Raw genomic sequence first — 12,818 nt, 5'->3', positions numbered from 1 at the left:
TAACAACCAAGAGGTGTGGTTCAGCAGGAAGGTCGACCACATGCCAAAGAACATCCACACACTAATAATTGTGCCGGTAATGAAGGAAAACCAACTGGTAAGCACGAGAACTGTTCCAGAACCCAGAAAAAGTCAACCGAAAGCGATAACTATCTGGAAAAGAACCCAAATGAACTAAAAAATCTAGAATTAAGCACATGAACCAGCCTGGAAACCGAAAAAATAAGATTTGCCATGAAAAAGAAAGCAACTACCGGTACCAACCAGTAAGAACATAGAAAACTGCATAAATAACTAAACAAGAAGAAAACTAAAAGGAAATATTTTTGGTTGATGCAAGATTGCTCATCGACCAAGGATGCTCCTGCATCACACAACCTAGGTAGAAAAAGATGTTCCATGAGAGGCAACTCATGAAAATCTAAAATGATTCAGAATGAAGACCCCGTGCTCATTTCTAATCCAAACATCTTCCTTATTTGCCAACCTCCGCTTTAGCTCCTCTGGTGCCTCAATCGACTTCTCTAACCTATGACTCTCTTTGTTTCTCTTCATTTGCTTCAGATATGCACATTGTCTCTATTTGCTTCTCTCTTTCTTTTGTAACTCTGATTTGTTCCTACCACAAGATTTCATCCAGTTTATCATCATAAGCTCTTTGTCAACCGGTTCCATCTGTCCATCAGGTTCAACTGTTAGATCCTTCTGCAAACTCATGTCACCCTCTGGTATAACCTCTACAACTAGTTCTATCATATCTTTCTTCAAACCTTCTGATATAATCTCTTCCATCAGATCTTTCTTCAAACCTTCTGGTATAACCTCTGCCACTGGTTTCTCAGTACCGCAATGTTTCTCAGGACTCAGATTCTTCACCTCCTTCTCTTTCTCCTTCAAAGAAATCAATGTGAACTTATGCCCATCCTTCTCAATAGTGACTAGGTTTCTTCTACAGTCATAAATAGCTCCTCTATCATACTGCCGAGGTTTTCCCAACAACACATGACAAACACTCATAGATACAACATCACACAAAACTTCATCTCTAAAAGGCCCAATGTTGAAATTCACCAAACACTACTCCTTTATCTCTATCTTCTTATCATCGTGTAGCCAACTCACCTTATAAGGACAAGGATGCTCAAGCCTCTTCAATCCAAGCTTCAAAACCATCTCCTTAGATACCAAATTGTAAGTACTTCCACTATCTACAATAACCTTGCAACACTTATCACCTGATTTACACATAGTCCAGAAAAGACTCTTCCTCTGAGTAGATCCGGTATCCTTTCTTCTAAACATAAGGGATTCTCCTTGCTCCGTGCACAGTCAGATCCGATACCTTCTCCTTTCGGTTCCTCATTTTCCACACAACTTCTTGCCATTCCCTACTTACATTCATAGAATCTATGTCCGGTTTCTCCACACTTATAATATTTTCTAGGAAATTCTCTATCGGTACTGCTACTGCCTTTCCTCTGAGATTTATATTTTGGTTCTTTACTCCACTTAGGTTTTGATTCATCTTCCTCAACCAGTTTCTTCGTACTATCACTCATCTGTCCTTTGAATTTCTCCTTCCCTCTATTCGGTTGTCTTCTTCTCATCTTCTCCTCAGTCTTCAAAGCATACTAGTAAGCTTCTTCAACTGTGGAAACCCTCAACATACTCATTTCATCGTGAATGTTAAATGCAAGTCCATTTATGTACCTCACCGCCTTTTCTTTGTCCATCTCTCTATGTCCAGATCTAATCACCACCTTGTAGAATTCCTCAGTATATTCCTTCACAGTCATGTTTCTCTGTTGTAGGTTCGACAACTTCTTGAACAACTCCAATTCATAGTCTCCCGGTATGAAGTTGGCCTTCAATCTTACAACCATCTATCTCCACCGGGTGATCTTCACTTCACCATTCTCCACTATGTCTTTTTGCAATTCTTTCCACCATAAGGTAGCATGCCCTTTCAACTTAATATGTGCCAATCAAACTCTCTGCGGGTCCTTGACATCCTTAAACTCAAAGTATTCCTCTTGCTCTCCAATCTAAATGATCAGATCCTCCGGGTTCAACGTTTCGAAAAAGTTAGAAACTTCAACTTTATGAACCTTACTTGCTTGCGCCACTACTCTCAGAAATTTTTCCTCTCTTTCATCTCCTGGTCCTTCAACTTCTTCTAGCTCTTCACTGGCTTCCTCATATTCATCCTCAGAATCAGGGTTTCTTCGCAAACCAGCCAAAGCATTTCGGATTTCGTTCCTTACTTCATTCTTGAAGTCTTCCATCCTCTGCTCTACTCTCAGGGGGTTTGTCCTTCTAGGCGACATCTCCTCCTCCACTCTAGTGAATTGCCTCAACTCGGCAATTCGACTATCGGTTTCAATTGCCTCCCCTCGACAATCTATTGAACACACGTGCAACCTGCCTCCAATTGACAATCTATCCACCCAAAGGAATGCCTCATTGTTCACAAACAATTCTTCCACTAGCCAATCCATAACCAACTCTGATAGCACTTGATGCAGCCATAACCGATAAAACCCTCAAAGAGAATCAACCGACTTATGTAACAAGAGAAACACAACGAAAGCAATAAGAAAACATAGCAAGATTACATAAATAAATCATATTATTTCTTGAGAACTTCCAACAACCATCTGATTATCATCATATAATCATCAAAGAACATCTGACAATTAATTGGTTACATGCAGGTTATCAGCCAGATACAATCCAGCCAGGACTCTAAGAATCAACCAGATCACAATATATGAATCTCAATCCTTATTCTCAATTCCACTTCCTCTGCCCCTACAAATGATTACATAATATCATATTTGTACCCACCGGAACATATTCAGGTCGGCCTCATAAGATTACATTTACCAATGCAGGAAAATGAAATGTGTAACTAGGCCACTCCTAAGAATTAAAGAAATCTTTTCGAAAAATAACAACCAAGAGGTGCGGTTTAGCAAGAAGGTCGACCACACAACAAAGAACATCGGACAAGACCCGAAATAGATCTACACGCCAAAAATCACGATGGTAATGAAGGAAAACCAGCTCGTAAGCACAAGAACTGTCTCGAAACCCAGAAATAGTCAACCAAAAGCGATAATTGATTGGAAAAGAACCCAAATGAACTGAAAATCTCAAATTAAGCACACAAACCAACTTAGAAACCGAAAATAAGATTTGCCACGAAAAAGAAAGCAACTGCCAATACCAACCGGTAAGAACACAAAAAACTGCATAAAGAACTAAACACGAACAAAACTGAATGGAAATATTTTTGGTTGATGCAAGATTCCTCATCGACCGGGGATGCTCCTACATCAGATTGATAAATATGAACTTTGTATTGTAATATTTTTTTTTGGTTGTCTAAGGGGTTGAGCTTAATTGGTTAAAACACCAAGTTTTCATTATGGAGGTCCAAGTTCAATTCCTTATAGGTACATCTAAAAGTGGAAGTCTAAGTTGTGACTCTTGGTATTATGTAGTTGACTTCTATTATGGAGGTGGTTTCTAAATAAAAGTGAATTTCTAAGTTGTGACTCTTGGTCTTCCATAGGCGATTTCTAGTGTGTTTTCTTGTAAGGATTTTGTATTTGTCTCATTTTGATTTTTTATATGAGCAAGATATTTATAATTGATAAGCAATTCAAAAAATATTCAATTTTGGTTTGCATGAACACAATTTCAATTTTCTTTGTAGTATAATTTCTTGGCCTAATAGCATTTGCCACTTGACATTTTGGTTTAATTGGAAAAGTGCATGCTTTAAGGATCCTTGCCACCTTGCATGCAAGTCTATTTTTTCCACTTTTTGAAACCAAATGCGAGCTTCCTGAGTGACCTAACCATTACAAACTCACTTAAAGCACTCACATTTAAGGCTATAAATGGCCTTCTGGCACTTCAATTTCATGTGTGGCAAAGTGTGTCGTAGGCGTCATTTTTCCTTTTTTGATATTTAGTCATTTTCACATACCTTCGACAACCTTTTTTCATTAGATCTTGACTTCTAGACTCTATACACATCCATCAACTTTACAAAGGAACCAATATGTTCTTAGAAAGATGGCTTCACCTATAATGTGTGAAACTGATAAAAGGATAATCATGACACTTGACAACTTTCCATGTCAAACTGACAATGATGTAGGAGCATCCAAGGTGTAGGAGCAATCTTGCATCACCCAAAAAAAGAAATGTTGTATTTGACTTTGTTTTGTGGTTTCTTTTGTTGTTAGAGTCCTCTATAGTTCATGCAACAACCTAGAAAAAATCATTGGGTAGTAGCAAAGATAGTTGTTAAATATCTAAAGGAAACTTAAAACCGTTGGCTCAAATACTTGAAGGCAAGAGTTTTCAAATTGGTCATGTATTTAGATTTAGACTATAGAGGCAATGTGGAAGATGGGAAATTTATTTCAGGTTTACTAATGTATATAGGGATGGCAATCATCTCTTGAAGTGTAAGAAGTGTTCAATTCTATCTCTCTCATTGGTAGGTGCAAAATATATGGCAGCTCTAGAGGTAATTAGGGAAATATTATGGCTTAGAAGAATTCTCAAAGATCTGCAAGAGAAATGGTTCCATTGACACCACTCATGGTTGACAATACTTTTGCAATAAAACATGGCAAGAAATCCCTTTTTTTTTTTACTGAATAAGTGCATTAATAAAAAATTCCATTTGATTTGGCATCATTTGATTAAAGGGGGAATGTAACACTAATGCACATGTTAATCCTAGGTGTAATAATATTCTATTATTGCAACTTAGTTAAAGGTGGTTGAAGAGATTAGGAAGATGAAGCTAAAAAATCATCTTGGAATATGAACTGAATAGTCAATTGAGATTGATAAATATGAACTTTGTATTGTAATATTTATTTTGGTTGTCTAAGGGGTTGAGCTTAATTGGTTAAAACGTTAAGTTTTTATTGTGGAGGTCCACGTTCAATTCCTTATAGGTACATCTAAAAGTCCAGAAGTCTAAGTTGCGACTCTTGGTATTCCTTAGTTGACTTCTAATATGGAGGTGGTTTCTAAATAAAAGTGAATTTCTAAGTTATGACTCTTGGTCCTCCATAGGTGATTTCTAGTGTGTTTTCTTGTAAGGATCTTGTATTTGTCTCATGTTGATTTTTCATATGAGCAAGATATTTATAATTGATAATCAATTCAAAAAATATTCAATTTTGGTTTGCATGAACACAATTTCAATTTTCTTTGTAGTATAATTTCTTGGCCTAATAGCATTTGCCACTTGACATTTTGGTTTAATTGGAAAAGTGCATGCAATTCTATTTTTCCACTTTTTGAAACCAAATGCGAGCTTCCTGAGTGACCTAACCATGACAAACTCACTTAAATCACTCACATTTAAGGCTATAGTTGGCCTTTTGGCACTTAAATTTCATGTGTGGCAAAGTGTGTCGTAGGTGTCATTTTTCCTTTTTTTATACTTAGTCATTTTCACATACCTTCGACAACATTTTTGCATTAGATCTTGACTTCTACACTCTATACACATCCATCAACTTTACAAAGAAACCAATATGTTCCTACAAAGATGGCTTCACCTATAATGTGTGAAAATGACAAAAGGATAATCATGACACTTGACAACTTTCCATGTCAAACTGAGAATGATGTAGGAGCATCTAGGGTGTTGGAGCAATCTTGCATCGCCCCAAAAAAGAAATGTTGTATTTAACTTTGTTTTGTGGTTTCTCCTTACTTCCGTGGGACCCATTAGGTTGGCTACACTATATAAGATGTGTAGAAGCTAAAAATAGCCAAATAATATTAACATGCTATTTTTAGGACTTTTGCTCATTTTTGGTCATATGGATGTGAAAACTGATCCAAAGGAGAGAAATTGAAAAATAAGATGATTGGTGAAAGAATCACCTCAATATCCTGAATGGTTTGAAAGATAAGTTTTAGTCTCGAGAAACTTCTCCAAGGAAGCTTAAAATTCAAAATTGAAAACCTTAAAGGCCCCAAAAAGGTTCAAAACCTCGACAACTTTTGATATATTTGTTGTTGTAGGTCTCTTCATGAGCCTTCCAACAATATATTATAATATAAAATCATATGCTCAAATCAAAAGTTATGGCTCTCGAAAGTTGTGCCACCAAAACTCAAGTTTCAATGAAATTCCACCTGGGTGGGAAAAATGAACCGATGGACCGTTGGGTGCCAAAAGGGGAAAAGTTACACTTCTATGTAACATGCTGAAACAAAACAATTCTATGAAACATGCTTATAATGAAATAGAGCTTTTAGAACAACACCTTAGCAGTTTAATAGAAAGGAAATAACACCATTATTTTTTTTTGATATACAATAACTGAAATGAAACTAGATATAACTGAGAGCTAGATAAAAAGAAAACCTATGCTGTAAGAAGGAGAAATTGATATGAAAGTAATTTAAAACATTTCATTTTAAATGAAGGAGAAAGGGGTTTAGAAAGTACATTTCTTCTGATGCTAACATTATGAACTTCCATAACTTTATCAATAAACTGATGAGGAGGGAAAGTATCATCTGGGTGCTTTTCTACCCAACCATAGACTTACTAGTCCCTCGTGCCATATTCGATTGGATTGGCCCGACCCTTCGCTGGGAGGTAATGGGAAGTGGAACACATGCCATTTGAGACTTGGTGTTTAGGACCTACACAACCTAGTCAGTCATACACTAAGGGTAACACACAACTAGTATGGCACTCCTGACTAGAGGTGCATCTGGTTCTAGTGATCTGACGATAGCTTGCATTATGCAACACCACCTTCGCCAAGGTTTAAACATTGCAAGCACGATTAAATGTGTTGTCAATAATCATCACCCTTCTCGGAATAGGTTTATAAACGAGTAGGTTGGCTTCATATTGGACCATCTTGAACTCTCAAGAGAGTCTTGAATTTACCATAGTTACACATTATTTATTTATTATCACAAATACAGTACACAGGCTAGACCAACCTTTCTCACGAACCAATGCATAAGTTATCAGAGTATAAGACTAAACCCCTAGGTTAGGAGAGGTTAACGACCTAAGAGCCACCAACCGTTCATATGAGTTTAAATTTTGGAACAACTTCTTCAATGACATGTCTCTGTTGTCAATGCATTGTTTGTGCTTATTTTCTTTCGTATTTTAAATGCTAACCGCATTGAGGACTTTGTTGTTTTCTCTTACCTCGTTTCCTTTCCTAAACTAGGGTCTTAATTTTTCAACATGTGCTAGATAGGGTAAATCTCAAATAGATAGATCATCCATACCGTTGTTATGATTTTACAGACTTGGACAATTTAGGGACAACTCAAATAAAGAGGTAAATTCTTCACATTACAAGTCTTTTGGACTTGCACACCCTCTATCCTGAGTGATAATTTTTTTTATGTCTTAAATCAGCTATGTTCTACCAATTTTCAGTTATAACCCATACTTATATACACATACAGTATATGTTAATATATATATATATATATATATAGTTGTTATCTACAACACAATGAAACTGAGAATCTGTTGTTAAGAAAGAGTCTAATAGCAGATGTCTAGCAGAAACAGTACGTATATTTTCTTATAAACTGCAGAATATTCAACCCTATTCAACATATAAGAGCAACTACATTATTCTTGTTCCAGGTTGTGCAAATCTTATAAAAATCGAAATAGAACAAAAGATTTTCAGAATTTTCATTATTTCTATTTAAGAATGCCCAACACAGTCAAATTGTATATAACAGTAAATATTTTTGCACTTTCTTCTTTCCCATTAAATTCAACCAAGGATTCGACTTAAAGGAAGAAATGAAAGAAATAACATGCTATTAGGTTTTACAAATATCACATAGCCTGAACAATGAGGGCTTAACAACTGATACATAGAGCCTTTCTCAATGAACTCTCTCTAGTCTAGTTGTTGAAGAGAACCCAGGTTCTTAAGTTGCAGAGCCAAATGTTTCTTCTAGTGTCCAAGAGAAGAAGAATAACGTCCCTCTACTCCTCCAAAAACCTGCCTATATGCATTCCCATTAGGTTTTCTTTTCCTTTTCCCTAAAAATGACGCCCAAAGCATGCGTGATTCCTTCACGAGAATGGTAGAGATTATGCCAAAAACGTTTTCACAACCCTTCAGAATCATTGTCTTTTGGAAGAAGCAACAGATCACACCAATAGTCTCCTCCAATTCAAAATTTTAAAGGAATCGCTTAATGAGAAAAAATGATGAGAATACACAACGTAAATGTTTATTTGTACATATTATTCCCTATTATGCCTGATAATGCCTTTCAAAGACATTGTATTTAGCTTTTATTAATATGAATTGTTTTAAAGGATAGGGTTGATGTTTTAATTTGATTCCTTTGTTTGTGCCACTTAATACACTTAGCGGCTTAATGAATGATTAATTTAAATAACAAGGTCCCCTCCTTCACACACTTATGTATATTAAAATTGCCAAATAGAGTTGGCCGAAGGTATTTTAAAAATGAACCTTACCTTTGCAAGAAAATTAGTATAATATATTCATATATTTATATATATGAATCTATACATCTTATGTATGTATACATGACTATGGGAGCACGTATACGGTCGTGTATACATACTCTCATATCGATGTATGTATAAATAATTAATTAATAATAATAGTAACAAATGAACTTGGAAACCAATCCATAACTTAGGGTTGTGAAACCCTAAAACCCCTATACAGACCAGCTAGGGTTACCTTATACGATGACTAACGTAAATAACTAGGGTCAACATGAGGTTACCTGACTCAGGGTTAGGGTTTCAGATGGCATAAGTTCTTTCCTCCCCTTACCTCCCGACCTGATGATACTTCTCCTCCCTTTGCGGAGGATGACGATCTCCTGCACACACTTGGCCAGTTCAACCAGTTAGATCAAAATCTTGGCCTATTCTAACGTTTCAAATATCATTAACAAACATCATGTCATAATGTTAACTATTGAGTCATCAATTTAACAATAATGAGTCATCCATTCATTGTTCTAAGTATAATTAACATCATTCAATTATGCATATACATCTAGGGCACATTCATTCAATTTAAACATGAACATCTAGGGCATGCTTAATCAGTTAAAAACATGAAACATCTAGGGCACACTTAAACATATTGCAAGTATATCATAGATCAACTAGGGCACACATAAAATGGTGTAAACACAACATATAAACAACTAGGGCACAAGTGGGATGCAACATTCTAGAACATTTTAAGACGGTTATAAATGCTATATAAAGGGGTGAATGAGGGTTACAAAGGACAATTCTTGTAGTGCAGATTGGGGCTCTAGTTTGCAGATTATTGTAATGGGAACGCCCATGTGGATGTTGCTTGATATTTTCTGAATGTTGTAATTTCATTTCATTGAGATAATAGAAAACAAGTGTATCCTCTCTTGCATTTTTAGTTTATTTTTATATTGCTGTTTTGTGTTTGGGTTTATAAGAAGAGTACCCTTCATCAATTGGCATCAGAGTAGAAGTACCTGAGTGTGTAAATAGATCGCCGAACGTGAGGTAGTTTGCACCAGGACTGTGGTTGTGGGTTTGTGAGAAACGTGAAAAAATGCCTCCACAAAGGAACCGTGGTGGAAGAAATGTTGGTTTGACAGAAGAGGGTTTTAGAGACCTCCGGATACAAGTTCAAGCACTGCAAGAGCAGTTGCATAGAGGATTCGATATTAGGGCAAGAGATGAAAGTGAGGATGAAGAAGAAGACCAATTTGAAGAAGAATAGGAAGTAGTTAGAGATCCTGATGAGGCTAGGTTTTTGAGAGTCATTTCTAAGATTGGACAAAGGCTAAAGATTGACGTTCACACATATTTGGAAATCTTAATCCAAAAGACATGACCGATTGGATCAATGATTTGGAGAATCATTGAGTATGAAGAAGTGGGTGATCCTGAAAGGATCAAGTTTGCAAAGACCAAACTGAAGGGTCATGCGAGTATTTAGTGGAAAAAAGTTCAGTTAGAGAGAAATAGACGAGGAAAAGAGAAAATAACAAGATGGGATCAGATGGTGGACAATCTGAAGAGATAATTCATTTTTGTTGACTATGAGCTTGATTTGCTAAAAAAGATGCAAGGGTTTAGCAAGCAAGAAAATCTATCAAGGAGTTTATATAAGAGTTCTATCGAATCGTGATTAGAACAAGCCATTCTAAGGCCCAAAAGGAGAAATTTGCCCGTTACATAAATGGGTTGAAGCCGAGTATCCAAGAAGAGTTGAGTCTAGTAATAATGTCTACCATTGAAGATGCATATATCAATTTTCTTTGAAGGTAGAAGAGAAGATAATAGAAGATTTGAGAGCAAACAAAATGGAAGAGACTGAGGTGGAAAGACTAGTGGATGGTCTTATGGAGGTTGAAATGAAGACCAAAAGAAGAATGATGACTCTAGTAGCAATCAAAATCAGAGGGGAAAAATAATTCCTACCATCCGTGCGATCAAAATAATGGAGATCAAAGAGGAAGAGGAAGAGGACGAGAAACGAAAACATGAGGCTTTTGTGAAACATGTTTCCAATATGGGGAAGAAGGACATAGAGCCTATGAGTGTCCCCAACATCAAGGGAGGACAAATAGAAGACCTAAGGGTAATACACATATTTCACATGTCGATGAAGATTTTGAGTCTTCGCATTCTGAAAATGCAGAGAGAGGAGATTTTCTTGTTCCTAGAAGAGCCTTGCTGAATAATGAGAAGGAGCTAGCCCAAAGGAATAATTTGTTTTGCACAAGATGTAAGTGTAATGGTAAATTTTGCAATGTCATTATAGATGGTGGTAGTACTGATAACCTTGTTTTTAAGGAAATGGTTAGTAAATTGAAGTTAGAAAGAAGAAGGCACTTGAATCCCTATCAAATTGCTTGGTTGCAGAAGGACCATAAGGCTTTGGTCAATGAACAATGTCTAGTAAAGTTCAAGATTGGAAACTATCATGATGAAGTATTATGTGGCATTATGCCTATGGATGTTTGTCATATGTTGTTAGGGAGACCATGTCAATTTGATCGTCATGCTATACATGATGGGTATGATGAATAATGATGAACAACAGATACCCTAACTGGTACTGAGAGGGGGGGGGGGTGAATCAGTACATGCAAAAACTTTCTCCGCAACTTATCAAGTTAAAACAATACCAACTGATTGTCATCATTACTGAACTTAACCATGGCAATACCGGTTAAACACAATAAGACATCAGACATCAAAAACTGATAAGTCTGAACACTTCAAGTACATTCATTACTTGATAACAACTTCACCCATAAACATATACATGTGGTATACCAGTAATACCAAAACCTAATAACTCTGCATGTATAATCTTTCAACCAAATAATACATACACATCACATGAAAAATGCATAACACATAACACACAAATTTTTCACGTGGAAACCCAAATGAGAAAAACCACGGTGGGGATGAATACCCACAAGCTTGTTTTTGAACTCTTTTGAAGCTCACTCTGTTAGGAGCCTAGTCCAATTAAAGAATTTACAATAAGGTTATGTTAGGAACCGATCCTATTAGAGATCACCCGATTAAGGGATGGCTATATACCCTGTTAAAGGTTACCTTGCTAGAGGATTTGAAGAACTCAATGATCTTGAGTCACCTAGTTAAACGTTTTACAATAAGCTTGTTAAAGCTACCCGGTAAAGGGATTTTCCAACTGTTGAAATGGTTAGAAGACAACAGGTAAAACTCCTGATCTAATAACAACACTACATGCCAAGGCAAATCCTTTTCAGTTCCTCTACTCTGCAATCACACTCTGCAATTCTCCACTTACTGGTCTGGCAAGTATCTCATCACTTGGATACACACACACAAATTTTGCCAACAAATTTACAATAAAAAACATCATCGACCTTATAGACATCAGTTAGGTCGGTAGCATAAACCCTAAACCCTAAGCATCTTAGGTTTACAACACAGGTGTTCCAATCCTGACCGTCCAAACACATTTCATAGAGTATTACAATTTCAAACAGATCACAAGACAATCTACATCATTCATTCTTCACCGAATATGGGAATCAGTAACCCATCACACTCTCTTCTCATACTGCCAAGAACAATGATCATTCTCGAGGTAGACATTTCATGCAATCGATCTCCACATGCAAGATCTTCAAGGAAATCCTTCACACGCACAAAATTGATGTGGCACCTTGATCTCACTCATATCTCTTAGCTAACTCATCACAGAGTATCACCGGTTGCATCACACAAGCTGGATTGCCAAACCGATAACCCTAGAGCTGAGACTGCCAACCGGTAGTCACACTTAGTGAAACCCTGACACCGGTTCACTGCATCTCCTTATACCTCTTCATACTAGTTCACTTAAACTTATTGACATCAATGAAAACATATACTATCGTCATATCGACATGCCGGTTCATTAAATGCCAATAATATCCAACAGGGTATGCAAATACCTATTCTTTGATGAAGGATGGAGTCCAACACAAGCTGAAGCCATTAAAGGAGACAAAGGAAAATGTATGCAATAATGTAAGAATATGTTTAGTTGATGGAAGATAGTTTCTAGAAGGCATGAAGCATGACCATATGTGTTTTTCTTTAATTCCAAAAGTTGATAAAGAGGAAGTAGAAGATGTACTTATGGAAGTTGCAGATTTGTTGGATGAGTTTCAAGATATTGTATTTGATAATGTACCTGATGGATTACCACCAATGAGAAAGATTAGTCATTAGATGG

This window comes from Cryptomeria japonica, chromosome 9 (assembly GCF_030272615.1).
Source record: "Cryptomeria japonica chromosome 9, Sugi_1.0, whole genome shotgun sequence".
Classification (NCBI taxonomy): Eukaryota; Viridiplantae; Streptophyta; class Pinopsida; order Cupressales; family Cupressaceae; genus Cryptomeria; species Cryptomeria japonica.
The sequence above is the reverse complement of the archived record's forward strand: the minus strand, read 5'-3'. Positions refer to the sequence as shown.